Source organism: Phragmites australis, chromosome 10 (genome assembly GCF_958298935.1).
Source record: "Phragmites australis chromosome 10, lpPhrAust1.1, whole genome shotgun sequence".
Classification (NCBI taxonomy): domain Eukaryota; kingdom Viridiplantae; phylum Streptophyta; class Magnoliopsida; order Poales; family Poaceae; genus Phragmites; species Phragmites australis.
The window spans coordinates 3,983,221-4,010,304 of NC_084930.1; the positions used below are offsets into that span (position 1 = coordinate 3,983,221).

A 27,084-nucleotide genomic window follows, 5' to 3' on the forward strand; every position below is an offset into this window, starting at 1 on the left:
GAAACAATTCGGTACCCCATGCCGTTACGCTGTGCGTACGCACCTTTTAAACTAGCTTGTTAGCCGTAAAGCAGCAGGGATGGGCCGGGGAGATCGAGAGATATCCATGCAATAGCTTCTGTACCGGTAAAGTGACGAGATATTTTTTTGCCGAAACAATTCGGTACCCCATGCCGTTACGCTGTGCGTACGCACCTTTTAAACTAGCTTGTTAGCCGAAAAGTACTAAAATTTTTAGAAAAAAAATACTTTCTCCGTTAAAAATATAAGATGAATTTTATTTTAAAAAGTTATTAAAAGTAAATTTGATCATTAATTTCTCTTATTATATGTTGTCAATTGCCATAAAAGCAATGTCATGTTAAAAATACTTTGAAATAAATATTTATTGAAACAAATTTTATATACTACACATGTATATAATTTTACTAATTGTCAATCAAAATTTATAAACTTTGACTTTTTTAAAATAAAATACGTCTTATATTTTTAAACGGAGGGAGTATGGGTTCACATCCGGTTAATTACATCTTCTTTTCGTGAATAGTAAAGGCGATTAGTCTCATCAGGGAGCTGTTAATCACTAGCAGTAGCAGGTGGACTAGTTCATTAGTAACTCTCTCCGGCCATCTGTACTGAACTGACACTGTCAATTACAGCCTCGAGCTGGATTAGCACGTGCCCAATTACGAAACGGGGATGGCGAACAATCCAAACGCGGAGACGTCAACGTCCGCCGGAAACGTATGTTTTCCATACCCGGTGTACGTTGCAGGTGAAATACGTATTTTCCAACGGCTGAGCACCACCTTTTTTGCTTCTTTTTTTGTCAGATGGAGAGCACCACATGTATTGTCCTCTACAGAACCTAGAACCCTTTGAATGGCAAAATTCTAGCCCGATTGAAACAGCACCAGACCCATCGTGATCTTAGAGCAATACAATACAAAATAATGATCAACTATTTCTATTTTCCTGGACAGTTTTACAAGTATTTGTTGGTCAATTTTGCTGTACACTGTAGTACATGTAGGGCGGCCAAACTGGCTAGGCCGGCTCGTGTCACGGCCATGGCCAGTACACGTCCCCTAGCCGGAAGCGACACGGCCACGTCGTTACGGCGGCCCACCACTCCGCCACCGCCACATGGCCTGCACATGCATGCCTAGCAGCCCCGCCTGTCACCATCCGATTGTGATCGGACGATCGGGATGGACGGAGCGACGTGCCCCCTTCCCAGTTCCACGGGCAGAGGTTCCAGTCTCAAGAAATCACTCTCATTCACCTGCGTCAGGATCTCCTAACTTCAATGTCACTATAATTTTATCACTGATATATGAGATTGACGACTCTTAGCCTCATATATCAGTGATAAAATCATAATGACATTAAAATAAGAGGAACCAGATCTCACTCACCGTCCCTTCGGAATCTGATGGTGATGAAACACCAGGACCCACCACCAAGACATGCACACACACCGATGCTCATCTAGAGGCTATACATAGGCAAACGGTCACCCTATAACTAGTATCAGCATCTAATCATGGTCTAAGACACACTAGACCAGTCTAGGCTGGAGACTGACACAAGCGGCTGGGCACATTATCTGGACACAATAGCATACCTATCGCATCATCTTCGCGCTTGTTTTTTCTGATGGCTAAGTTTCTGGCGTCTGTCAAGATTCTGGTCGAAGAACTACAGCCGAAACGGAGAAGTCGTGAAATGCAGAGCTCATAAGCTTCATCTCAGGTAAGATTAAAGATTAAAGTAGCCCTGTATTTTTACTAATGATGTCTGAAATTATGTAGTTGCAAAAAAAAAATAGGTCTTGTTTCCAGCGCGCTGGTTGAACTGTTTCTTACGAAATTCCAACGTTAGAAACATATGGTTACCCTTTATATATATATATATATATGGTTGTTTGGAGTCTATTATAGTTTATCGGAATCGTTCATTTATATTAAAATTCGTACTAAAAAGATAAATAAAAAATTTATAAAGTAGGTATCAGATGAAAAAGATAGATGACTAATACAGGACGTGTGTACCAAGGGCATAAGAAGTTGTATTTTTCCAAGTGAACTAGCTTATGCACTAGGGTGCAGAGGTTTCGCCAGCTGGGCTGGATTGGCCGGAGGTGGCAGAGACGGTGAGTTTGGCCGGCGGTGACATAAGGGTCCCTTGGCAGTTTGGAAGGCATGGCACGGGCTATTGGACAGACACCTCGTTCTCGTGGGTCCACATGTCACTGGTACACCAGATACCGTCATGTGGCCAAATTGATCATGGGGATGGACATATCTGCAGCAGATGCCTGATGAAATGAACGGAATACTTCTGTTCTTGCAACAACAAAAAAAAAAAAAAAATCAGAACGATTCCTTCCTCTTTTAGCTGATGCATAATTGCATCGCTTCTGGCTTCGTCTAGACCGAGCATCGATTTCAAATGCATCGTGGAGAGAGTAGAGGAATTGATCTGATCGAAATGGAGCATGCATCTATTCTATTCCCATGGAGGAATAAAGGGAGGTGAAAAGGAGAGAGAGCCGTCAGTTTGTCATCCAACAGAATCGAGAGGACAGATACGTCGAAAAGCAGGCGCAGTCTTGATGTTACTACTTCATCCATTCAAGCATCTTTCTGTCACAAGTACAGTCACCATCTGCGTTGTTTGACCAAAATACAGGTATAAAGCTAAAGCACCTCACTGTTGTTGTACATCTGTTCTTAGATGACAAAGATATGAACTGCAAAAAACAGTAGTATATTGCTGCTACTGATTGCTGAATTGCTCTAATGGCAGCTAGATTCCCCCCCCCCCCCTACTTGAAAATTCTGAACCATAGGTTCAGAATAAACAAATGTGAAGTAATCCTTTCCATTTAACCACTTAATCTATCTCCAACAGTTATCTCAAATTTTCATTCTCAAAAACACTATTACAACATCCCCTATTACTATTACAGTATCCTTTATTTTTTCATCTCCAAAAACTACCATATTTCTTACCTTCTACTACTCTTTTTCTCCCTCTAAATCTGCTATCAGCCTCTATCTACAGTATGCTACAGCGTTTTCCTCCCTCCGGATCTGTTGTCAGCATCTGTGTACTTTCATCACTGCTACAGTACCCCCACGGCAAATTTACAGCCCATGCGCCCGTAGCACTGTAGCGCACTGTAGCACTAGATGGCGATGAACAGTGCTACGTAAACCGCAAAAGGACTGTAGCCCTTGAATTTGCAGATTTGAAGATTTTGTTGGAGTTGGCTTAATATCGATCAAGTAAACGGGTCTAATCAGTAGGTAGTCTTTGAGCACCAGGACAAGACAGTTCGCCACTTGATGTATGATACGATTTGGGATTCCATCGGCAGGTATATTCACACAGGAAGAACTCACCTAAATGTTCCTCGTCCTCCAATGGAAGGTAGGTCTCATATGATGAGGGACGATGAGCACATAATTGTTTCCAGAATATGCAGAATCTTTTGGACAAATGGAGCCTGGAAATGAGAGTCAGTGCTGTTAGGTGGGGGCACACATACGTATGTGCGTACGTGTGTGTGAAACTGTATGTGAATGATTAAGCTTCATCCGTCCACAGCTTAGTTAACCTTGATTTAGTTTACTTAATTCGGACAGATCATTTTTTTCTATGACAGTTTCCATTCGAAGAAGGCATCAATTAGCCCGGTCAAACGTTGTGAAGATCGTATTTGGAATATGATACTTTGGTAACGCTATCCGGTTTTCACTGGAAGAATACAACATGCATACATATTTGTCACCAGCAAGACAAAAATAAAAATAATAAAAATTCAGACATATCAACAGCAAGTTCTTGGCAATACTGCCAAAACTCCTGGTTTAGGATTTTATCCTTAGATGCATAAAGATATTTATTTAATTCGTAGGCTGTGCATCACCAGTGGCCAGGATTGATGCAAGTACAGAGATCAAGATCTCTGTGATCAATTGATGGTCATTGCAAGAGTAGTATATTGGCTCTTTTCTTAATAATGAGTGTACTATGACATGACAAATCAATTCTCATTCTGAAGGGTCATCTGAAGTGGACAGTCATAATTATTATATCTTGAGCACCAGATACATCACTCTCTACCAGTACTATCCAACTGTAGGTTTGGCAAACTTTGATCTTGCAAGGGCACTTGCTTATTCGGTAGCAGTGGAACCGACAACGACTGTTACCTACGCAGGAGAGCAGAGCTCGACCATGCGTTTCTCAAAGCCTGAAACTCTTCTGCTTAAATCCTAAACATTTTTTTAAGGAAATACTTGAATCCCAATCTTAGCCGTGACAGGTTCTAGATGAAATTGCATAGTGTGCATGACTGCATTGGTGGACATGTAGTAGAAAGTATTTGGCAATCTAGTTCTGTTCAAGAAAAAACTTCAGATAATTCTACAGACCTACACACTGAAGTCTCCTGTTTAATTTGAGTGGCTAGAATTGGCCAGCAATGATGCCAGGTTAGTCTTCAGAGAAAAGAACAAAAGGCAGGTTGCAACATAAACCTGAAACTGCCTGAAAGAATCAGGGCACAACATGGCGCCGGTTCCAAAGACTGCCTACCGCACCAGAAGCTTTTCGATCATAATTTCGCGCATAATCAATGCGCCATTCGTGCACAAGATGAAAACAACGCATTTATTGGTAAAAAGCCGGGTGCAGGTTACCTAATCTTGTAATCTTAAATGTCACATCTCCTCTAGTCTGCTCTCATTTCTCTGAAACGGAAAATTTGGCACGCGTTGAGGTCACCCGAAAAGAAGAAAAAAAATTGTCAAACAAATGAAAGGGCTACGTTCGTTTCTTGCGATCGACTAGGTTTTAGCTAGGCTCTTGTTATGATTGAATGACTTTATGCGCTCGTGCAACAATATACAATTTGCCGAAGAGGAATCAGCACCATTTGCAGCCCTACGTGTGAAAGTTCTTGGTGTTAGGTGCCTACCGCCTAGAACTACTGTACTGACCCTGTGTATTCAGAAAACCAGAGATGAAGCTCAAAGTACTCATCAGATGACATCACCGTGCATGCTGTAACCCAATTGTTCTCTGAAGACGCTTGATCCAGCAAGCGTTGCACTTGCAGACAGTGCATATACTATGACTGCATGAGCATGCATGTTTCATGAAGTGAAGTCACCCTCCTTTGTTGACGCGTGCATGTTTGTTCTCTTGCTTAAACCCCAATTATTGGGTGTGTATACATGCTTCTGAGGAAACTTCACTGATGCAGGCTTTGATGTTTGCTCCCAGGTTGAGCTGCCGCGGCATCAGGTGGGGTTCAGAACCAGACGCAATGGTTTGCTGAAGAAGTGAGCGAGCCTGAGTGGACCACGCATCAGCAGCGAAAGCCACACCGATCTGGAGTCGAGTACGCAACGCAACGCGATCGCGCAGTCTCAATCGATACGTTGTCCGCGATGGCGGCATGCAACAGTACTTGGGGAGGTCCCGACCAGTCGATAGATCTTCGACGCCACAGCTGGAGGGGGATTATCGCCCGAGTTCGCCTCTGTTGCCGACGGATCGATGATCAATCATGGCTCGTGTGTGACGAGCAGCATGACAGCGTGGGAGGCTAGGGGCTTAGGCCTTCTGCTTTGAAGGTAACAGAGGCATTGGCCACACGTACTGCACTGTACTGTGATACAGACATACAGTGCTGAAATATATGTGGACTGTTGCGCAGAATCAGAGGCGAAAAATATCTGCAATTTATAGTCTGAAATATATAGCGAGCTGAGCAGTGTTCTAGGCTACCTGGGCTACATCGGAACTTGAGGCCTGAAAGTGAAAGTGGGTCCAAAATTATATACTAAATCTTGTAACTGCACGGTAAAGCCCACAGTCTGAAGTCCAACAACACTTGATGCCTTTCTCTGTTCTCTACCAATTTGTAAAGCCCAGATCCAAGAGCATTTGAATTTTGAAGCATTTAATCCCTCTGCAGGCTTCCTGTAAGATGCACCCGCCAAGTGCAGTACCATTTTCTCCATGTACAGTATAAGAGCACCGTGGAGTACATCACATCCAGCTATAGATCCCATCAAGAGTCTAAAATGAAGCAACGCTTGTAAGTTGCAAAAGTGTGAGGTCAATCCAGCCCATAGCCCCCTACCGGCTGAAACTATATTGAAAATTAGAGGTGAAGGAGGAGGAAGGAGAAAAGGAAGAGGACCTTTTACGGTGCCCTTAAATGAATATAAGCCGTCCATTTTCTTTGATCTAATGATTGAGGTGTATTTTATACTAGTGAAAACTCTAACCAGTAGTATATTAGTATTCGTAGCTAGTATTAGCAGTTTGAGAATATTATGGGTAGAAAAAGTGATGACGTGTAAGTAATTTCGTACATTTATTAGGGAAACATATTAATAGATGGTTTCTTTTTTAGCCTCATTTTCTCAGCAGTTATTTGTTTTCATTTCTTGGTCATCCACCTTTCTGGGGTTTGGGCTATGGCCGTGACGAGAAAGGGTAGGCGACGCCATGAGGGTGGATCAAGGTGGAGGGGCTGCAAACGGCAGGGAGCTAGGTGGCGCAGCTGGCAGCGGTGGCCGAGCCATACATGCGTAGTAGGTTCTGAAAAAGCCAGCTTGACGGTGGTGGCGCAGCTTCCGTTCTCGTTTGCTCTTGCGATTGGGGTCGTCGTTGCCGACTTGTCGGGTTGATTCCAAGATTTGGATTGTTTCCGTTGCTCAAGTGTGGGGTTTTTTTTGGGTTGGTTTATCTATTGATTAAGGGATAGAGTAAAAATCAGAGCTAGTGGTACGGCTTAGGGCATGAAAACTGGAGGTAGAGAAAATTGGGGAGTAGTAATGTCTCATGCATCCTGCGAAAATGCACCATGAAAAGCTTGCAGCCAGCATCATCGCTTTCGCAGGTAAGATTTCTTTGGTAGATTTACTAAGGAGCAAAATTCCTTTTCTCCATTCTCTCATGTGGCATACCATCAGAAAAGAATTTATTCGAGAGGTTCGGGTTTTCTCTCTCTTGCTGTGCACGAGAAGAAGATCCTCAAGATCACACGAGCTGGTCATGTTCCCTCGACAAACAAGCGATGAAGTTGAAACATTAAAGACCTTTCTTCTGCCTTGGAGCTGCTGTGTGTACATACATGAATGAATATTTTTCTATTGTAAAGTTAAATAATATGTCGTAGATTTTAGCAGTTTTTGATGATTATATGTATTTTTATCATAAAAGGAATATCACGCATCGGGTCGTTAGTGCTCCTGCTCCTCTGTCAGTGATCTTTTAACGCTTCCTGTGACCGCGATTCTGTCTAATTAATTACCATAAACATCGATGCATTATTACTAAATGATCGTCAAGTCGTACAACCTTTACATTCTGGAAGAGGAAAGACATTCAAGCCATTTACATTTTCTGAAAGGAGGATTTGCTGAAAGATAACCTAATAAGAAAGCCTTTTGACATTATGTGTTTTTAAGGACAGCTGCAGAGATTCAAAGCCCCAAACAAAAGTAGATGGAGGATTAACACCTAGCAGCTAATGCCATATTCAATGTTTCGAGTTCATAGCCTGAAACAATGACATTCCACGAGGCCAAATGTTTCAGCTTCCTATTTTTATGCAATACATCACCTACAAGGCTACAACAGTTTAATTACAGGCCCAAAGCAGTACCAAGTGAATTGTCGTTTGTATATTCTATTTGATCAGATACACTTTCAGAAAAGTCAGAATTGTTTGGTGTAGGGGAGAACCGGCGGAGTGGACATACTAGCGGAGGGTCGAACAAAAAGACGTTGCGCGGCTTTGAGGTTGTCAGCGACCCATCGGTGGCAGACGGCTACTATATCTGCCACGTCGGCAGATCCTGTGAGCGAGGCTCGCCCCATGGTGACATCGGGTAGCTGGCGATGCGATGTCACAACTACATAATAATATATTAGTGTCAGTTAAAAAATAATTTTATTGTCGGTTTTTCAACCGGCATTTTTTATTCAACACTAATAGTCAGGTACTATCAGTATCGGTTTTAAATTGGCACAGTAACTACCATCACTGCTGGTTCGAACCACGAACCGACAGTGATAGGTGGATCGGGAGAGAAAAATGAGCCGACTCGAAATCGAACCGGCTTGACTGCAGGTATCCCCTCTGCTCTCCGCCACCGCATTAGCTCTGACCGCACCGCTCGCTCCTCCGTCAAATCGACTCATCTCAAACACAAGAACACAAGCAAATCGAGACTCTTCTCTAATCTATATACGAGAACACATCTCAAACACAAGAACACATCTCATATACTCATCTCTCATCCATACACAAAAACACATCTCAAACATAAGAACACAATCCATCGAAATCGATAAGGCAGGAGGGTTCAGAAGAAGGAGCGCTTGGTGGAGGGCGCCCTCCCGACGGCCCTCATGAAGTTGGCGAGCTCCAGCACGCGTGCCACCTTGGTGCCCACTTGGCCTCCGCCGACGCGCGCTTCTCTTCAGCCTTGCGCCGCACCATGGCCACCTCGTTCTGCACCTTCTCCATCGCCTTGGCCCACTTTTCCTCCAACTTCCTCTACATACACATACATCGGTGCCCGGCAGATCGAAAATGGCGTCATTGGATCGGGGACGAAGACGTTAAAGGATGAATGCATCTTTGGTTTGTGTTTGGATTTTGATTAGTGATTAATTACCTCATACTTCTTGAGCTAGGCGCTGGCCTTATAAACCTGGTCGCCCTCCCAACCGTTCATGATGACCTCTTTGTGCTTGAAGCGGTTGTTGACCTTGGCCTCCTCGTACTTCTTGAAGTCATGGTCGAAGAACTCCTAGTAGGGCAGGAGCACACCGGCGATGACCTGGATGTCGAAGTCGTACGTAGTTGTCGCCTTCCGAAATGATGTCGTGGCCACCCCGTCACCACCACGGCTGCCGCCAGCGCCACGAGGCTCTGTCGCAGCAACTCGTCCCTCCCCATGCCACTCGCAGTGCCCGACCCCTTGCCCGCCAACCTCCTCGAAGCTTCGCAGCGTGGCAGGGAGACGGAACGAGAGGCGAAGCAGAGCCAAAACCCGTCGTGGATCTCACGAGGGGTGGAGTGGCAGGGGTCGGTGGGGGAGGGGCGGGGGGAGGAGAGAGTGCTAAGGAGAGAGGCAGAGGTGGGAGGGAGGAGCTGAGGAGAGAGATGGTTGCGCATGATCGGATAAGATCGAGAGAGCGAGCCGCGCCGGACATCGGGCACGAGCTAAAACTGTAATTAATCCAAAATTCAGGTCCGAAAGTAGTATCAGTGTTGGTTAGTATTAAAAACCGGTACCGATACTACTTATCAGTGCCGGTTTTTGACTGAGTGGATGAGCAGATGTCTGATTTTGCTATGAACCGGCACGGATACCTTATCAGTGTCGGTTTTGAACAAACCGACACTGATGAGTCGACACTTATGACTAGTTCTGTAGTATCGTGTGGTGGCGGTGACGGACTTGGGGATGATGGTGGCCGGTAAAGCGATGTGGTGGTGGCGATGGGCTTGGGGGAGGCCGACGGCTGGTGACGCTATGTGGCGGCGACGGCATGCTTGGGGTAGGTAGGTGGCCGATGACGCAATGTGGTGGCGACGGCGGTTGGCTTGTGGGAGGCGGCAACGACAGTGCTTGGTACCAAATCCCTGAAGGATGAAAATACCAAATTATCTTTGAAGGGCGTCGTTGGTAAACTTATTAACAACTTGACAATTACAAAATTATCCTAAAATACGGATAGTTAGATTTGCTTTATACTATTATCCACCTTCTAGTAGTATAGTACACTGTAAAAGTGTTAAAAAGAAAAAGTAGAGGTGAAAAAGGAATAAGAGAGAGCTCCCTCCCACCGGATCTACGTCTGCCACTGAGCACAACCGCGGGGCACCGAACATTTTGTGCCAACCCAAGCGCCATCAGCAACAGCAGCTACGTAGGCTATACGGAGTACGAGCCTGGCTGACGTACGTAAAGCTCACCGGTTAAGCAGCAGTAGCGAAGCGTAGAGATGTACGTAGTACGCCTCGTGCATGCAGTACAGTACCACAGGGCCTAAAAGAGCAGAAGCTCATCACAGACTCCCTCGCAGCAGTACTGCGTACACGGTACACGTCGCGGCAGCCTACTGCACCGTACGTAGGCGTACTGCCGTCACCGTAGTACTGTACATGTGAGTCCATGGCCGCTGCAGCCCTGCATGCATGGGGCAGGGCAACGAGACATAAAACTATTTGCCAGCGATGAACGAAGTTCTCCGTTTCGTTCATTCAGACATAACACTTCTTCCTCTAGCGCCGAGAAAATCTCGGCAACTTGTCTTCATTTGCGATACGTTTCAGGGCTTCAGGCCCGGCCGGCTTCAGAAGCAGATAATTTAAGCTTATCAGTTCCCCGATTGGCGCTGCACTGTGCTGCCGTAGGCTGGCGATTCAGGCGCGCATGCGAGATCCTATTGGATCATATCACATGTGACGGCGGCCAGAAAATTGCAGTTTGGGACCACGGTATGCCCCGGTTCTACAGCCTCTGCAGAGAACCCATCTGACGATCTGAATCTGATGATCCTCGTCTACCTCGGCTCCAAGTCTCGCTTGCATTTGATCGATTAATTCTAAACATAATTGTTAGTCCATAGATATTACCATTAACTTATCCGGACATCACTAGAACTCATTCATCTTTATACATATTTCTTCTTCTTGCATCACCTCGGCAACATTGTTAATTCATAGTTATTATCATTAATTATCAAAACTACACTTAAAGACTAGATGCACTTTCACTTTATCATCTTAGGATCAATCTCTTCATCACTTGATATACTTTGATTATCCTCTTTATTGATCTCTTCTTCTTCATCATCATCATCTTCACTTGAGCTTGACTCTTGCTCTTGTCTCCTCTTCCTTGTCTTTATGTGTTGGCATTGAGCTTACTCTTTTATGTGGGCAAAGTTCTTGACATCAGATGAGATAGAAACTTCAACCCCTATGTCGGAGAGTGAACTCCAGTCGCAGGGATCCCGAGAGACCCCTTTTTAGAGATTCGGCCGGGGGGATGATCCTGGAAAAACTTGTTTGGGAAATAAGCGGGAACGGAAATAAATGCGATGGCTGGCGGGAGACGATCACCCTAATGCAAGAAAAAGTGGGTACGCCGGGTTTTTAGACAGGTTCGGGCCGCACGGAGGCGTAACACCCTACTCCTGTATGAACACTATATTTATCCTTGAAGGGAATTCTTCAAGGAGGTATCTGGTTCTAAGGGGAGAGCTGTTTACAAAGAGCTTGAGGCTCTTATGTTCTAGCTTAACTTGAGCTGGTTCGAGTGTCTGTCGATCTATCTTTGGCCTGGTTCGTCGGAGATTGTTGGTCGTCTGGTGGTTGGGGGCCTTTTTTTTTCCTTGCTTTTAGTGTTCTCCATCCTTTCCTTTTATAGGCGCGCCGACCCCAACATATCCTGAATGGGAAAGAGGGGACGCGAATGCCAAGGTGCCACGGAGAAAGGCGTAATCATTTCATTTTGGCGAAGTGACAGGGGCGGTGGAGAAATGCGGCGCGCATTCGACCACCAGCCGCTGCGGAAGCCTCGGGGCGCCCTAAAAGGGGCCCACCGGTCAGCCTCAGAGGTGCCCAGTGCGCCCACCCTGTCTTGTTCTTCTGCCAGGGCAGGGTGGCAGGCGGAGTGCTTCGATTCTGGCAACGTTATCCCGAGGCACCTGGATGAAACGGGACGGTACCCGTGCATTTAATGGACCCACGGCCCCCTGCTAGTGCATGGCAGGGTCTGACACTGGGGCGTGGGCAGCTGAGAATGTCAGGATGTCAGGATGTCAGACCGCGCGTGCCTATTAAATGCGGCATTGGGCCTTTGACTGGATGACACCCTGACGACGGGACCCTTCGGGTCGTTGAATGATCTTGCGCGAACCTTCGGGGCACCGAGTCCTCGGGGGCTGCCACGTGCAGCCCCGAGCACTCTCTCCCGAGCACTTCGGTGGGACCTTCGGGGCACCGAGTCCTCGGAGGCTGCCACGTGCAGCCCCGAGCACTCTCTCCCGAGCACTTCGGTGGGACCTTCGGGGCACCGAGTCCTCGGGGGCTGCCACGTGCAGCCCCGAGCACTCTCTCCCGAGCACTTCGGTGGGACCTTCGGGGCACCGAGTCCTCGGGGGCTGCCACGTGCAGCCCCGAGCACTCTCTCCCGAGCACTTCGGTGGGACCTTCGGGGCACCGAGTCCTCGGGGGCTGCCACGTGCAGCCCCGAGCACTCTCTCCCGAGCACTTCGGTGGGACCTTCGGGGCACCGAGTCCTCGGGGGCTGCCACGTGCAGCCCCGAGCACTCTCTCCCGAGCACTTCGGTGGGACCTTCGGGGCACCGAGTCCTCGGGGGCTGCCACGTGCAGCCCCGAGCACTCTCTCCCGAGCACTTCGGTCTTAGTATTTGGACCCTGCAGATCATCGGGGAACTAGGGTGCTCGGGAACCAGAGGCGGCGGCCCCGAGCACCTTCTCCCGGGACTTAGCTTTTTCTTACCTCGCAGGGTGGTGACATGTGGTGGATAGCCGGCTTGGCCTCGGGACTTAGGGACCCCTGGTTCTGAATATACCGACAGTAGCCCCCGGGCCCGTTGGTAGCCGATGGGACGGAGACTGCGAATGGGCCCTTCGTCGCGACCGAGGCCAAGGCTAGCGCGGACGCCATGTGGCAAGCTTTCGAGAGGTGGCCCTTGCGGACCTAGACCTCAAGTACGTTCCAACGGAAAATGAGTGGACGCGTGTCCACACAACTTCCGAAGGGTATGATAACCATACGGGCGGCACGCGCGGTCGCCGCGCAGATCGAGGAAAATACGCCTGGCAACCGCTGACATCGCGCGATCGGCGGGAGATTCGTCTGACAGTTGCGTCGATCGAGGCGACGCTTCGCCGAGCGAACCGTCTGGGGCGGCAGTTTTCGAATTTTTGAGATATAAAAGGGGGAACGGATCGGTCCGTTTCCCCTTTTTACGCTCTCTTGCACTTGCGCTTCTGCCTTCTTGGTGCTCCGAGGCCCTCAGGAAAATCCCAGGCGACCGGAGCATTCTCCCTTCTCCCTCTTCTCCACCAAAAAACACCTTCCACCCTGTTGAGATGACGAGGGTTGGAGGAGGACGCCGGGATAGGACTTCGGACAGCATCTTGCCGGAGTCTCGTCTGAGGAACGAGGAGGCGGCGGATAAGATTAGGAAGCTGTTGGTACCGGAGGGTCAGGAAGGTGCCGTGGTGGTGAGGCCGGCGACTCTGACGCCGGCGACGACCGTCCCTGGGCGGACCGTTCTCTTTACCTCTTTCGTGGCGGCGGGGCTAGTGCCGCCGTTCTCTGCCTTCTTTCTGCAAGTTTTGGAGACGTACGGCATACAAATGGCGCACCTAAGCCCTAATTCCGTCGTGGCGTTGGCGGTCTTCGCGCATCTCTGCGAAATGTTCGTGGGGGTGATGCCGTCGGCGACGCTGCTTCGCCATTTCTTCGTTCTCCGGCCGGTGGGGAAGAAGAGGGGGCACTCCACGGCGGACGTCGCGGGGTGCTGCAACCTTCGGCTCCGGGAAGGCCTGGGGGATCATTACATTCCCCAGGTGCTGCGCAGCAAGTGGGAGGAGTGGCGGCGGGACTGGTTCTTCATCGACATCGACCCCCACGAGCGCCTCGAATTGCCAGAGAGGGAGGCGGAACCTCGGCGATCGACGTGGGAGGCGCCGCCGCCAGAAGACGCGAGGCTGAAGCCGGTGCTGGAGCGCATCTTGGAGCTGCGCGAGTCCGGGCTGACCTCAGTCATGGTGGTTGTGGACTTTCTGCGTCGTCGGTTGGCACCCTTGCGAGAGCGGGCCCGACCAAGCTGGTTCTACACCGGGCCGGAGGACATCACCAGGACCCAGATTGGTGCGAGCTGGGATCTGGGGCAGGCGGAGCTGCGAGGGATGACCCGAGTGATCACCGGGACGGAGGACATGAGCCGGGCGGAGCTCCCGTGGCCGGAGATGGCGCTCTGCGCCAATCTCAACCGGGTGGCCATCATGGCGGGGCTGCCGGAGTTCGATGCCCAGGGGCCCGTGGACCGGCCACGAAGCCGGAGTCCCGAGGCCTCCGACCTCCCTGGCCTGGAGGAACTTCTTGGCGGCGAGGAGGTCGCTGGTAGTTCGGCGCGGGCTGGCGACGGGGCCGCCGCAAGCAGCAGCCGCCGTGCCGGAGAGGAGGGTGCCACTGAAGTTGTTGAAGAGTTGGCGCCGGGAGACCGGGGAAAGCGACCCCGGGCCTTGATCCTAGTGCCGGATTCTCCGCCGTCGCCGACGGCAGCGGCGGCATTTCCGGTGCTGGAGCCGCGCCTGGTGCGGATGGGGCCTGCATCGACGCCTGCGACCTGCACGGCGGAGACCGAGACCCGTCCGGCGGCACCCGAGGTTCGCACGACGGCGCCCGTGGCCTGCGTAGTGGCTCAGCCGAGCCCCCAGCGGAAGAGGCGGCGGGAGGAGTCCGGACCGGCGGCACCGGACCCGGACATCAGGCTCCCAGCGGCCAAATGGCGGTATCGGTGAGTCTTCTTTCTTGCTTTTCCATGGGCATTTTCGGCCCCAACTAAGTTTTGACAACTTTCACTTGTCTCCCGTAGGCCAGCTGCAGGCGCTGCTGTGACGGAGAGAGAGCAGGCGCCGGAGCCAGAGCCGAGCCTGCCTGCTGCGACGGCGGAGGCCGGCATAGGATCGGCGGAGGTGCCAATCGACGTGGCGGCCCCTGGGAGAGAGGCGGAGGTGGCAGCCGAAAGAAGGGTGCCGGCGGAACCTACCCCGGGCGCGGAGAGCCCGGGGCGGATAACGGTGGAGGCGGATGTTCTGCCGGGGCCGGTGGACAGGGCGGCCGATGCGGGAACGCGGCCGCCGTCCGAGACCTTGGCTCCGGCGGAGCCTACCCCGGGCAGGCAGAGCCCGGGGCGGATGGCGGTGCAAGGCCCTGCGGAGAGCTCGGCCCCCCTGGAGGCACTCTGCGGAGAAGCCTGGGCCCCACCGGTGCCCGGTCAGCCCGCCGATCTTTTCCTGGCCGCCATTGAAGGCGTTCAAGTAGCGGTTGGGCGGCTGGGCGCAGTGGTGAACGCCAAGGAGGGGGAGCTCGAGGCCGAGCGCGCCCGCCTGGCACTGGAGAAGGCGCAGCTGGCGGGCGCCCAGGAGGAGGCCCGTGCGGCAGCCGTGCGGGAGCAGAAGCTCCTAGAAGACATCCGCGCGGAAGCCGCGCGGGAACGAGAAACTCTGAAGACCGCGCGGGCAGAAGCCGCGCGGGAACGAGAAGACGCCGCCCGCTTGGCCGAGGCGTCGAGGCAGCAAGCTGCCGAGGCCCTTGCCAGGATGGGGCAGGCGCAGGAGAGGGAGGTGGCAGTCGCAGCCCGGGAGCATGCTGCGGAGGAGCGGCAAGCCGAGCTGACCCGCCGGGAGGGCGCGGCCGAGAAGACGCGCGCCGACCTCCAGCGCTGGGAAGACGACCTCCGGAAGATCAGAGAAGAAATCAAGCGCTGGGAAGAGGAAGTCTCCATCCGGGAAGTAGACAACGAGCTATCGGCGTCTGAACTCGGTGCCCGGGAGGATTCGGTGGTCCAGCAGGAGGAAGTGCTGGCCCGGCGGGAGAATGAGCTGAGTCGCCGAGAAGGCGAACTGAGTCGCCGAGAGGGCGAAGCTGCTGCTGCGGTGGCCGCCGCGGCTACCAGGGCGGAAGAGAATGCGAAGCACGAGGCGGAACTGGCCGCCCGTGAGCGCGCCTTGTCCGAGATGGTGGCCAAGGCGAAGCAGGCTGCCGTCCCCGCCGCAGCTGGCGGTTCTTCTGGTCCGGCCAGGGACCAGGGACTCGAGGCACAGCTGCGGGCCGCCAAGGAGAAGCTCGAAACCGCCTTTGTCTCGCGGGTCAACCTTGAGCATATGCTGGAGGACATCCTCCGGCGGATGCGACGGGCCGTGGAGAAGGGTGGTCTCGGACGGCTTGTCGACGACAAGAAGGGCGACGGCCCCGCACGACAAGTTTTGGGGCTGCAGCAGGTCTGCGAGCGCCTCGAGACCCTGCCCTGGGCAGTTCAGGAACTTGCCGCCCGGGAGGGACGTGGCTTGGCACGTGCCGTGGCCGAGCACGTCCTGGCCTGCTACCGAAGCAGGGACCCGAACTTCCCATTGGAGCCGGCGCGGGAGGGAGTAGTCGAGGCTGAGGAGGAGGCCGCCCGGGCAGCGGTTAGGAGTACCGCCTCCGTGGTGGCGGCCGGCTTCAGGCGAGAGGTGCCGCCGCCGCCAGCCCCCGGGGACGACTCGGAGGATTCAGCCGACGCCTCTGCCGCCGACTAGGCCTTCTGTGCCCTCTTTTCTTTTGTTGTAGATGTAGGAGTGAATATTAGGAGTGAACCCTTAGAAAACGCCTTGTATATGTCTTGTGAATATAATGGCAGCTTTTCCTTGGGCTCGCAACTCCAATTTCTCTGTGTGTTTGATGTTTCTTCTGGTGCTCTGCCTGGAAGTCCCGGGGAGTACTCAGTCGGGCCGTTCCCGACCTTCCCATCCCCGAGAAATGAAGTTGTTCCGGTCGCTGGCGTTGGCGCAGCCAGCCCTCAAGCTCTCGCGAGTCCGCACTGCCTAGGTTAAGAAACGAAGACACAGACTCCCTTGCCCGGGAGATAGATCGATCCTGCTCGGAACACGCCGTGCCTAATGAACACTTTTTCACTTTGCGACCACTCAGTTAGTAGAAGGGAGACGTGTGCGGGCGAGAATGTGACCAAGAGTCCTCGCGGTCCGGTGGTGCCCGGGCTTGAAACGGGCCGGACCGAGCACTGACAGCCTGCCCCCGAGACCTGAGCTCCGGACTACCCTAGTAGCTCGAGCGATAGGATTACCCAGGGTACCCGAGGACTCGGTAGTGCTCGGGGTCCATAAAAGCAGACCGAACACCACGACGACCACGAAGGGCTTCGGTCAGACATTATCGCAAGCACGGTACTCCTTTCTACAAACCGCTATGTCGTTCTGGGAAAAAGTAGACACGCGGCAGGGTTTTTGCGTGCAAGGAGACCACCTCGCCGAACAGATTAAAGCGCGAGAGCCCCCGAGAATGACTCGGGAACATAAATTTACTGAAAGCAGACTTGTCTGAATATAACCACTCACCGGACAGCTGTCGGCCTTCCGGCCAACCGATCCAGGAGGGGTGTGCTTCCGAGCTCGGGGGCCCGGGGACTTGATTCTTTCAACGGAGCGCCCGAGGGCCCAAAGGCATACGAGGCTCCTAGGGTCGGGTGGCCTCGACCACCCAAGCCTAAGTGGTAGGACCACCCGAAGACCCTTGGAGCCGACCAGAGACCGGGGCATTGAAGCCCTCGCGGCCGAACTGCTTGTGATTGCCAGCCTGTGACTTGAGAGAGAATATAGAATTTCTTTGTCTGGTGCGCTCTGTTAGTGCGGTACTTGCTATAGACTGTTCTCGTTTTTGACCCGAGACCTCTCGAATACCCAAACCGGCGAACAAGAGCGGACAGAGGCATAACCTAGAGGTCCTATGGTTCGGTGGTGTCCGGGTATGACAGACCAGACCGAGCACCGACAGCCCGCTCCGAGGGCCCGAGCTCCGGACTACTCGAGCAGCTCGAGCGATTGGATTACCCAGAGCACCCCGAAACTTGGTAGTGCCCGGGAGCCTGCCACGACACCGAACACCACAGCCTACCATGCCGGACGTAGGTCAGCGGCGACTGCTCGCATGCATACCGATCGGGATTCTTTTGTCAGCGGGAAAAAAGAGAGAGCGAACTTTTTCTCGCACAACCGAGCTCCTCACCAGACATATTAAACATACGGAATCCAGAAAAAGTATTTTGATATAGCGATTGCTTATTGAAAAACTTAATGTGCAATATTTTCAAGGTTGGGTGACATCGACTTACCCTATGGGGCGAAGCCTTCAGACTGCTCGGGCGGGGAGAAGCCCCCGGCCTTACTAACCTGAACCGCGAGCACGACCATCTACGGGTAGAAGCGTCGAAGATGCTCGATGTTCCACGGATTCGGGAGTGGCTGTCCTTCCTCCGTCGCCAATCTGAAAGAACCTGCCCGGGGGACCGCGATCACGGTGAAGGGACCTTCCCACACAGGGGACAACTTATTCATTCCTTCGCGCGACTGGATGCGTCGGAGAACTAGGTCCCCCACCTCGAGAGACCGGGCCCGGACATGGCGCAGATGATAACGCCGCAGACTCTGCTGGTACCGAGCCGCCCGGACAGCAGCACGCCGCCGGCGCTCCTCCAGGTAGTCTACGTCGTCGCGCCTTTGATGCTCCTGCTCACCCTCAGAGTATGCATGCACTCGAGGGGAGCCCAGAGTGAGCTCGGAGGGGAGGACTGCTTCGGCGCCGTAGACGAGGAAGAAAGGAGTCTCCCCGGTAGCGCGGCTTGGCGTAGTCCGATTGGCCCATAGCACGGCTGGCAGCTCGTCCACCCATCCCTTCCCGTGCTTAGCGAGCACGTTATAGGTCCGGGTTTTGAGGCCTTTTAGTATCTCCGCGTTGGCGCGCTCGACCTGCCCGTTACTCCGAGGATGAGCGACTGAAGCGAAGCAGAGCTTGATGCCGAGATCTTCGCAATAGTCGCCGAACAAGGCACTTGTGAACTGGGTGCCGTTGTCGGTGATGATTCGGTTCAGGACGCCAAAGCGGCTAGTGATGCCGCGGATAAACTGGAGCGCCGTGTTTTTGGTCACCTTGATGACTGGGACCGCCTCCGGCCACTTGGTGAATTTGTCGATAGCGACATATAGGTATGCATAGCCCCCGACTGCTCGGGGGAATGGACCCAGAATGTCCAAACCCCAGACCGCGAAAGGCCATGACAGGGGAATGGTATGGAGAGCCTGAGCTGGCTGGTGAATCTGCTTTGCATGGAACTGGCATGCCCTGCAGCGCCGAACCAGCTCGAAAGCATCCTGGAGAGCTGTAGGCCAGTAGAAACCTTGCCGGAAGGCTTTCCCGACCAGCGTGCGGAACGATGAATGGCCACCGCACTCGCCCTCGTGGACCTCAGCGAGAAGATCGCCGCCTTCTGCCCGAGAGATGCATTTCAGGAGGATACCCCCTGCGCTACGTCGGTAGAGATCCCCATCCACAATGGCATAGCGTTTGGACTGCCGAGCAACCCTTTCGGCAGACGCCTCATCCTCGGGTAGGAACTTTTCTTTCAAGTACCCTCGGATGTCAGACATCCACGAGGCATCTTGAGAACATTCGGCGAGCACAGCGCACTCGTCGGACGGCGGCGCCCTGACGGGGCTTCCCACTGAGGGCACCGCCGGGGTCTCCTGAATTGAGTTCGAGGTTTCCCCTTCATCCTGTTCGGCAGGCAGGACGGAAGGCCGTGCGAGTCTTTCTTCAAAGACTCCGGCAGGGACGCGCGCACGTGATGAGGCCAGGCGAGAGAGCTCGTCGGCCGGAGCATTGTTGCGGCGAGAGATATGCCGCAATTCGAGGCCGTCGAAGCGTCTCTCGAGCTTTCTGACTGCAGCCACGTACGCCGCCATTTGAGGATCCGTGCACTGGTACTCCTTGGACACCTGGTTGACGACCAGTTGGGAGTCCCCTTTGACCAGGAGGCGACGAATCCCGAGCCCCACCGCAGCTCGGAGGCCGGCGATGAGGCCTTCATACTCCGCCATGTTGTTGGATGCGCGGAATTGCAACTGTACGACATACCGGAGCTCTTCACCCGTTGGGGAGGTGAGAACCACTCCGGCCCCTGCGCCTTTCAGCGAGAGGGAGCCGTCGAAGTGCATGACCCAGTACCCGGGCGCGTCGTGCCCGGGATACGCAGAAACCTCTTCTGGGACGACGCAGGGGACGGGCGTCCACTTTGCCAAGAAGTCGGAGAGTGCCTGGCTTTTAATTGCCTGGCGACTGACGAAGTGTAGGTCGAACTCCGCCAGCTCTACTGCCCATTTGACAACGCGCCCGGTGCCTTCCCGGTTCCGGAGAATGGGTCCCAGTGGATAAGTGGTAACCACCGAGACTTTGTGCGCCTGGAAGTAGTGGCGCAGCTTCCGGGAGGCGATGAACACGGCATAGAGCAGCTTCTGAGCTTGGGGATACCTTGTCTTGGCCTCCCGGAGGACCTCGCTGACGAAGTACACCGGTCGCTGTACCCGGCGGGCCCGGATGGTGGCCCCACCCGGGGGGCTGCCACAGCCCCCAGGGTTGGCGGTATGGTCGGGGTTGGCCGGGCATTCGAGCTCGATTCCTTGGCTGGGAAGAGCAGTATGCTCGGGCTCGACCCCCCGCTCCGGGGGAGCCACGAGGACAGGTGAGTGGTCGGGGGCCTCTGGGAGCTGGGACCCAGCACCCGGCCCTGAACACTCGTCTCGCTCCACCACCAATACTACGCTCACAACCTGAGGAGTGGCTGAAACGTAAAGCAGCAGGGGCTCACCTTGAGAAGGAGCCACCAACACGGGTGGCGAAGTAAGGTACTTCTTTAAGTCGCGGAAGGCCTGCTCGGCCTCCGGCGTCCAATCAAAATGACCGGATTTCTTCAGAAGCTTGAAGAGGGGGAGCCCTCGTTCCCCGAGCTTGGAGATGAAGCGCCCGAGGGCGGCCATGCAGCCGGCGAGGCGCTGGACTTCCTTGAGTCGAGCCGGGGGTCGCATCTGCTCGATGGCCCGGATCTTCTCTGGATTGACCTCGATCCCTCGGCCAGAGACCAAGAAACCAAGGAGCTTGCCCGCCGGCACCCCGAAGACACATTTCTCCGGGTTGAGCTTGAGGCGGGTAGAGCGGAGACTGTTGAAAGTCTCGGCAAGGTCCTCGAGCAGGGTGGCGCGGTCTCGGGTTTTGACCACGAGATCGTCGATGTAGGCCTCGACGTTGCGGCCAACCTGCGAGTTAAGAGTGATACGAATGGCGCGCTGGAAGGATGATCCAGCGTTGCGCAGGCCGAAAGGCATTGACATGTAGCAATAAGTCCCCACCGGGGTAGTAAAAGCAGTTTTTTCCTCGTCCCCTATGGCCATGCGAATCTGGTGATACCCAGAGTTTGCATCTAGGAAGCACAAAAGATCACATCCCGCAGTTGAATCTACGATTTGATCAATGCGAGGTAAGGGGAAGGGATCTTTAGGACAAGCCTTGTTAAGGTCGGTGTAGTCCACGCACATGCGAAGCTTGCCGTTGGCCTTCGGGACGATGACTGGGTTTGCTAGCCAATCGGGGTGGAGGACTTCTCGGATGAATCCGGCGTCGAGGAGCTTGCGGACCTGCTCGCGGATAAACTCCTGGCGCTCTGGCGCCTGCCGCCGGACCTTCTGCTTCACCGGGCGGGCGTCCGGACGCACAGCCAAGTGATGCTCGATCACCTCCCTAGGGATCCCGGGCATGTCGGACGGTTGCCAGGCAAACACGTCCACGTTAGCCCGGAGGAAGGCGATGAGCGCGCTTTCCTATTTGCTGCCCAGGTCGCTGCCGATTCGGACAACCTGGGTAGCGCCTTCGCCCACCTCGACCTCCTTCGTTGGAACAGAGGTGTCGGCGGTGAGTCGGGGTCTGGATGAAGAGGGTCCCGGGCCCCCTGAAGAGCCATCAACCTCGGCCTGTGCTGAGACCAGAGCCATGTATGATTGTTCGGCGCAGGAGACGGCGCCGCGGGAGTCGGCGACCACGGAGATAGAGCCTGCGGGGCCGGGCATCTTAACCGTAAGGTATGCATAATGCACGGCCATCATGAACTTGGCAAGCGCCGGACGCCCGAGGATGGCGTTGTAGGGGAGAGGGAGCTCCGCAACATCGAAGAGGACGCACTCCGTGCGGAAGTTGTCCCGGCTCCCAAATGTGACAGGCAACTCAACCTGCCCGAGGGGTAGGGAGTGCCCGGGAGTTACTCCACAGAAAGGGAGTGACGGCTTTAGGCGTCGGGAAGATACTTGCAGCTTCTCAAAAGCCTCCTTGGAGAGGAGGTTGAGGCCGGCACCACCGTCGATCAGCACTCTGCCGACCTTAACATTGCAGATAGTGGGAGACACAACCAGAGGTAGCCGTCCCACGGCTGCAGTACTGACGGGGTGATCTGCCATGCTGAACGTGATCGGAGCATCCGACCACCTCAGGGGTCTTGTGGCCTCCTCGCTCGGGGTTGCCGAGCATACTTCGCGCCGCATGACCTTGATGCCACGGCGCGAGCAGGGTGTGTAAGCGCCCCCGTCGATGAAGGCAACCGCATGCTCGGGCTCCTGGAAACCGAGCTCGGCGTTGTTGGGGACGACCTCGGCATCGCCTCCTCCGTGGGACTCGTCGCGCTCCCTCTGGCGCTGCTCCACGAGTCCTTTGACCGTACGACACTCCGTGAGGTCGTGCCATCTGGTCAGGTGTATGGGACACCATTTACCTGGCTCGGGCCCCGCGGGAGCGGGGACCCTCGCTGGAATAGGAGCTCGGCCAGGGGCCGGGGCTCTTGCTGGAGCTGACGCCCTAGCCGGTGCCGGGGCCCTCGCGGGCACAGAGGCCCGAGGAGGAGCCCGAGCAGGGGCCCTGACGGGGCGCCGATCGGCACCCGGCCGACGCTCTTGCCGGCGATCGGGCTCTTGCGGCTCCCTGTGAGCGGGGACTTGGGCCAGCTCAACGGGAGCGGCCTCGCGCTTCCTTCTCTTTTTCTTTTCCCGCTTATCAGAGCGGGAAGAACTTGGCTGGTCGGAAACGGGGCGAGGAGCATGCCATGCCCTGGCCTCCGCAGCCTTGGCGCACTTATCGGCCAGTGCGAAAAGCTCCGCAGGGGTCTCGATCTCGTGCGTACCTAGCTTCTCGAGCATCCGCTCATCACGGACGCCCTGCCGAAAAGCAACAATAACAGCATGGGGGGCCACTCGCGGAATAGTGTTGCGAACCTGGCTAAAACGCTGTATAAATCGCCGTAGCGTCTCCCCTTCCTGCTGTTGGACGGCGTGGAGGTCGCACTCCAGACCGGGACGTGCGAACGTGCCCTGAAAGTTGGCCACGAATTGGTGGCACAGGTCATCCCAGGAGCTGATAGATCCTGGGGGTAAGTTCATAAGCCAAGAGCGGGCGGAACCCCTCAAGGCAACATGAAAATGGTTTACCATCACCTTTTCGCTGCCTCCGGCCGCTTGGACGGCCGTCGTGTAGATCTGGAGGAACTCGACGGGGTCGATGGACCCATCGTACTTCTCCGGCAGCTCGGGGCGGAACTTGGAAGGCCACCTCACCCGGCGGAGCTCGGTGGTGAAGGCACGGCACCCGGTGCCGTACCCTGCAGCACGAGCGGGGGTTCTTGGTGGCGAGAAGCGGCGAGCCGGGGATCCCCGGTGGTCATGCGCCGGGAGAGAGGAAGCCTGGTCCTCTGCCCCAACCCCCTGCCGGGTCTCCCGCTGACGTTCGAGAGTGACTCGGGCATCTTCGTGGCCCCTCCGCTCGTCAAGGTGCAAACGAAGGTCCCGGGCTCCGGACATGGCCAGGGGGACGGCACTCCGCCTGGAGACCCCTCGGCCCGTGCGGGTGTTGCCCGCTGAGGAGCCGGCTCTGGCGGCACCGTGCTGAGAAGTGGCGCGAGGACTCCCGGCCTGCACCTGGCGACGAGCAGTGCCGACCAAAGCGACGACGTCTTGCATCCACCGGCCTTCCGGAGTGTTTGGCGTGGCCTGAATGGGCGGGTGTCTGAGGAGAGCTTGTGCTGCAAGCAACGCGCTCCCTGGGCTGGCCTCACTGAAAGCGAGCCTGCACCGAGGCGGCACCCGACGTGGTCCAGAGGTAGACCTGGCGGCCGGGGTCCCGACCACCTGCTGGGGGTCGGAAAGTACGTTGGCAGCGGCGGCGGCGCTGATGGGCCCAGCCCCTTGATCCCCTTGGGCGGGAAAAACCGCACGCGTGGATGGCGGCTGCCGCGGGTACGCAGCAGCGACGGGGCTTTCTTCGTGGGGCAGCGTTCCGTTACTGGAAGTGGAGCTGGAACGCTGGAGACGGTGCCCACCTGCCATCTTTTCCTGTGGAGAAAAAAGTGAAACAAACAATTCAGGGATATTCCCCCCTACCTGGCGCGCCAGCTGTCGGAGAGTGAACTCCAGTCGCAGGGATCCCGAGAGACCCCTTTTTAGAGATTCGGCCGGGGGGATGATCCTGGAAAAACTTGTTTGGGAAATAAGCGGGAACGGAAATAAATGCGATGGCTGGCGGGAGACGATCACCCTAATGCAAGAAAAAGTGGGTACGCCGGGTTTTTAGACAGGTTCGGGCCGCACGGAGGCGTAACACCCTACTCCTGTATGAACACTATATTTATCCTTGAAGGGAATTCTTCAAGGAGGTATCTGGTTCTAAGGGGAGAGCTGTTTACAAAGAGCTTGAGGCTCTTATGTTCTAGCTTAACTTGAGCTGGTTCGAGTGTCTGTCGATCTATCTTTGGCCTGGTTCGTCGGAGATTGTTGGTCGTCTGGTGGTTGGGGGCCTTTTTTTTTTCCTTGCTTTTAGTGTTCTCCATCCTTTCCTTTTATAGGCGCGCCGACCCCAACATATCCTGAATGGGAAAGAGGGGACGCGAATGCCAAGGTGCCACGGAGAAAGGCGTAATCATTTCATTTTGGCGAAGTGACAGGGGCGGTGGAGAAATGCGGCGCGCATTCAACCACCAGCCGCTGCGGAAGCCTCGGGGCGCCCTAAAAGGGGCCCACCGGTCAGCCTCAGAGGTGCCCAGTGCGCCCACCCTGTCTTGTTCTTCTGCCAGGGCAGGGTGGCAGGCGGAGTGCTTCGATTCTGGCAACGTTATCCCGAGGCACCTGGATGAAACGGGACGGTACCCGTGCATTTAATGGACCCACGGCCCCCTGCTAGTGCATGGCAGGGTCTGACACTGGGGCGTGGGCAGCTGAGAATGTCAGGATGTCAGGATGTCAGACCGCGCGTGCCTATTAAATGCGGCATTGGGCCTTTGACTGGATGACACCCTGACGACGGGACCCTTCGGGTCGTTGAATGATCTTGCGCGAACCTTCGGGGCACCGAGTCCTCGGGGGCTGCCACGTGCAGCCCCGAGCACTCTCTCCCGAGCACTTCGGTGGGACCTTCGGGGCACCGAGTCCTCGGGGGCTGCCACGTGCAGCCCCGAGCACTCTCTCCCGAGCACTTCGGTGGGACCTTCGGGGCACCGAGTCCTCGGGGGCTGCCACGTGCAGCCCCGAGCACTCTCTCCCGAGCACTTCGGTGGGACCTTCGGGGCACCGAGTCCTCGGGGGCTGCCACGTGCAGCCCCGAGCACTCTCTCCCGAGCACTTCGGTGGGACCTTCGGGGCACCGAGTCCTCGGGGGCTGCCACGTGCAGCCCCGAGCACTCTCTCCCGAGCACTTCGGTGGGACCTTCGGGGCACCGAGTCCTCGGGGGCTGCCACGTGCAGCCCCGAGCACTCTCTCCCGAGCACTTCGGTGGGACCTTCGGGGCACCGAGTCCTCGGGGGCTGCCACGTGCAGCCCCGAGCACTCTCTCCCGAGCACTTCGGTCTTAGTATTTGGACCCTGCAGATCATCGGGGAACTAGGGTGCTCGGGAACCAGAGGCGGCGGCCCCGAGCACCTTCTCCCGGGACTTAGCTTTTTCTTACCTCGCAGGGTGGTGACATGTGGTGGATAGCCGGCCTGGCCTCGGGACTTAGGGACCCCTGGTTCTGAATATACCGACACCCTATGTTCATGATCATCTCATGGACGGTGATCTTGCCGAGAACTTGACTTGAAGTCATCTTGCTTATGTCATGGTTATCATAGATGATGGAGACAATTATCTTGTACTTCAGAAGAATAGTTTAAAGTAATTTTCTTACCACTTGATCATCTCTAATTTGCGTCAAACCTAGCTCATTAATCTTATTTACACGAATATTCAAACGAGAATACATATCGTTAGCATTTTTATAGGGTAATTGCTTGATATCATTGAGATTAGTGACTAGCACATGATATTTTTCATTGTACACATCATTTGTATATTCATGTATTTCAATGAGACTAGTCGAAATATCATGTGCATTGGTAAGAAAATAAACATGATTAAATGCATCAATGCAGAAAGATGATAACAGAATACTCTTTGCCAATATATCTAATTGTCTTTCTTTGTTTGTGAGGCATTGCCTCATCCCTTTCTCGGTGACTCTCTAAACATCTAAACCTTTAGTTTGCAAATAACAATTCATTAGGAAAATATGAAGCGCTATGGGCATACATCCCAACCCGGATGTCACAACTCTAGGATGTTAAGTCTACTAAGAGCACGAGGCTCTGATACCAGTTATAAGGAACAGTGACGTCCTAAGAGCGGAGGTGAATTAGGGCACTTAAAAACTAATGACTCCAAAAGCTTCACAAATAAATCTCTCTTAATTTTTATATAAATGTGCTCTAGATTTATCTAGTGCGCCTATTCTACTGCTCAAGAGGATTGTAACCTATTCTAGCAAGATAAATTACAAGAATATAAATGTGGAAACGTAAATAAGGTAGAGAAACAAACTCGGCACAAGGAACTTTTATCCTGTGGTATTAGTGGTACACATGTCACCCCTAATCCGCGTTGGAGCTCAATAAAGGATATGCTCCCAATCACTAAGTCTCTTTCGATCACAGCTCTTGAGATACCAGGCCACCAAGACAAGGCCTCAAACACGATAAGCCACCAAGTCACCAAGACAAGATCTCACCACTAACCTCTCTTCCTCTCACTTGTGCGTTGTCTTCACTTCGGAGCTTTAGTCACAAAGACAAGAGTCTATGCGTCCCCGCACAATTTTCTTGCCGCCGCTCCACACAAAGTTAGATCAACAAATTACCGACGAGTCACCAGGACTTCAAGGCGTCGGTGTACCTCTCAGTACACGGTTGGATCACTCCTTGATATACTCTCTAAGTTGCAACACCTAACAACACTTCTTTCTAGGCCTATAAGCACTAATTACTCTCTAATAGTGTGTTTAATCACATTGGATGAACACTTTAAGTATTTTTATAGCTTGGAT

At 53.9% G+C, this 27,084-nt stretch overlaps 1 pseudogene; it reads right to left on the minus strand.

The window, feature by feature from the left end:
• Nucleotides 1-8,399: 8,399 nt before the first annotated feature.
• On the minus strand, nucleotides 8,400-8,998 carry LOC133931110 (remorin 4.1-like; annotated as a pseudogene).
• Nucleotides 8,999-27,084: the final 18,086 nt, after the last annotated feature.